Below are 3,398 nucleotides of genomic sequence, written 5' to 3' on the forward strand. Positions count from 1 at the left end.
GGTTCTACCATAAAACCTCCTATTCGCTCTTCAAGGAAAAAAGTAGAACAGGACAAGATAAAGGCCTCATTGCATTTATTGCCTACAACAAAATTGTCAACCACATTGCCTGCAAGTTCTATTGATGGCATGTCTTCTTCAGATTCCTCTAGTGGGTCTTTGCCGTCTTATACAATACAGCCAAGCAATCATTTTAAAAGTGCTGCTGGAGTTGGCAAACTAGGAGAGGCTTTAAAACAAAAGTCTTATAATAAACTTCAGGCATGAAACCTGCAATCTCTTCACCAATGCCAAAGCCGTCAAATTTATCTCCCGCAACCAGTGGCGAGGTTAATGTGAGTTCTCATGGACTACATGTGTCTGATACAAAAGATTGTGACGATGCCATTAACATCGGTTACCGCCATTTGGACTGTGCAGCGGGCTACCAGAATGAAACAGAAGTTGGTCAAGCTCTCTCAGAAGCTTTTCGAACAGGTTTAATCAAACGGGAGGACCTCTTTATTCCCACTAAGCTCTGGAATTCAGACCATGGACAGGTTCTCGAGGCATGTACAGATAGCTTGAAGAAACTCCAGCTTGAATATCTGGACCTATACCTTATTCACTTTCCGGTAGCTACAAAGCATACAGGTGTGGGGACAACTGCCGGTGCCCTTGCTGAAAATGGTGTATTGAATATAGATACAACCGTATCTCTGGAAACTACATGGCATGCGATGGAAGATTTAGTTTCCGTGGGATTGGTTCCTAGTATTGGGCTCAGCAATTATGACATTTTTCTCACAAGAGATTGTTTGGCATACTCAAAAGTGAACCAGATTGAAACTCACCCATACTTCCAGCGTGATTTCCTTGTTAAATTCTGCCAGAAGCATGGGATATGTGTTACTGCCCATACTCCCCTTGGTGGTGCTGCTGCAAATACCGAGTGGTTTGGCTCAGTTTCGTGCACTACCCCCGACTAAATGACCTATGCAAACAGGCCAAAAGGGAAGTTACAAGGTTGTAGTAAGCATTTTCTTGCTATCTATGTGATACCGGCTTGCAAATTGTTCGAGCTTGGCTTGGAAAAAAAACTCGGCTCAATTCAATTTTTACTTGAGCTTGACTCGAGCTCAAACTTGAAATAAGGCTCATTAGATATAGCAAGCCAAACTCGTGATTTTCCAAGTTCGACTTTACAACTCGTGAACCGACTCGTTAGCATAACTTTTTTTTTACAAAAATACCCTTTATATGTATATATATAGGTATTCTAAAGTCCATTGGGACTTTTTTACTAGTACCTTTAGGTTCTTTTATTGACATTCTTTGAGTGACATGCATTACCCTATGTTCGAAATCCTTTGAGGTTGGTTTCGATTATTTCACCCATATTTTTTTTTTTTTTTGAGAGTATGTATCTGATTGTGTACTTATCCTTGAGAATTCTTGATGGAAGAGATAATTACTATAGTTGTTTTTTTGTTTCAAGTTGGGTTCATTATCATTAATTCCCAGCTCGAGGGGGAGAAGATAAGGAGAAATATGAAGGATGGGGCAGGTGACAAAATCTAGCATGAAGGATTGTACCTTTTTGAATGATGTAGGACCTTCTGTTTTCAGTTTCCTTCCCTGCCTCTCTTTTCTAACTTGTCAAGACAATTGTTAAAAGCTCGGTAAGACACTGCCTTGGTTAGCACATCGGCAAGCTAATCCTCAGATCGAACATGAGGGACTTCAATGATTCTTGCTTCTAACTTTTCTTTTATAAAGTGTCTATCAACTTCAACACGTTTAGTTCTATCATGTTGGACTGGGTTGTGGGCAATATCACATGTTGCCTTACTGTCACAGTATAATTTCAAAGGACTTTTCTGCTCAATATGTAGTTCTTGTATCAGATTTTTTATCCATAATAAATCACATATTGCCTTGGCCATTCCCTTGTATTCGGCTTCACCTGACGATCTAGCCACCACCTTTTGTTTCTTACTTCTCCAAGTGACCAAATTTTCACCTTCAAATATAAAGTATCCAGATGTAGACTGTCGATCCTCTATTGACACAGCCCAATCGACATTGGTATAACCTTCAATTTTCAATTCACCTCCCTTTTAAATAAAATTCCTTTCCCAGGAGATGATTTTTTGTAGCGCAGGATAAAGTTGACGACATTCATATGTTCTTCACTTGGAGAGTACATAAATTGACTAACTACACTTAGTACATAAGCTAAGTCTGGTCTGGTGTGTACAAGATACATTAACCTCCCAACTAGTCTCTTATAACGTTCCTTGTTAGCAGGGACTTGATCTGAATGTGTTCCCAGTTTCAATTTTTCTTCCATAGGAGTACTGATTGGACTACATGTTGTCATACCAGTTTCCTTCACTAAATCCAAAGCATATTTCGTTGAGATAGAAAAATTCCCTCATTGGATCTTGACACTTCAATACCAAGAAAATATTTTAAGTAGCCAAGATCTTTCATTTCAAACTCTCTAGCAAGATGACTTTGCAATGCTTTATTTTCTTCTAGATCATTCCCAGTTACTATCATATCATCGACATACACAATAAGAGTTTTGCTGGCCTCCTTGTTATATTTCAAGAAGAGAGTATGATCTGAGTTGCTTTGCTTGTATCCGATAGATTTTATAAAATTTGTGAACCTTCCAAACCACGCCCTCGGGGACTGCTTCAAACCATATAGGGATTTCCTCAGTTTACATACTTGTTTGCATCTTGGTTTGCATAATACATCCAGGAGGTAATTCCATATATACTTCTTCTAGGAGATCTCCGTGCAAAAATGCATTTTTAACATCAAACTGATATAAAGGCTAGTTAAGATTCACAACCAGAGATAGTAGAATCGGAACAATATTGATTTTGGTCACTGGTGCGAATGTCTCCATATAATCGATCCCCTAGGTTTGAGTATATCCTTTGGTGACAAGCCTTGCTTTGAACCTTTTAATGGTGCCATCGGCTTTATATTTAATGGTAAATACCCAACTGCATCCGACTGGTGTCTTTCCTATAGGTAGGTCAACCACTTCCCATGTTGAATTCTTTTGGAGGGACCTCATTTCTTCATTCATGGCTTCTTTCAACTTAGGATCTTTCAAGGCTTCCTGCACACTATTAGGAATAGATATAGCAGATAATTGATTCACAAACACTTCATTTGCCTTTGACAATCTATGATAAGACACAAAATTATGCATGGGATACTGAGATTTTGAGGTGAGCAGAGGTTCATAATTGACTCTAGGTTTTCCTCTTATGGTTCGATGAGGTAGCCCTCTTAGTTGAGTTTCGGTACTTATTGAGGCTTAGACATGGATTCAGACTCAGAAGGCAATTGATCCATTGGTACATTATGAAGAGGGCAAGATGTCGGCTGAGACT

The 3,398-nt window shown here is 39.1% G+C and overlaps 1 pseudogene; it reads left to right on the top strand.

The window, feature by feature from the left end:
• Nucleotides 1-263: 263 nt before the first annotated feature.
• LOC137943765 (NADP-dependent D-sorbitol-6-phosphate dehydrogenase-like) lies at nucleotides 264-1,012 on the top strand (annotated as a pseudogene).
• Nucleotides 1,013-3,398: the final 2,386 nt, after the last annotated feature.

Source organism: Aristolochia californica, unplaced genomic scaffold (genome assembly GCF_029961685.1).
Source record: "Aristolochia californica isolate CCGP_79_NKW_82.1479 unplaced genomic scaffold, dmAriCali1.0.hap1 SCAF_11, whole genome shotgun sequence".
Taxonomy (NCBI): domain Eukaryota; kingdom Viridiplantae; phylum Streptophyta; class Magnoliopsida; order Piperales; family Aristolochiaceae; genus Aristolochia; species Aristolochia californica.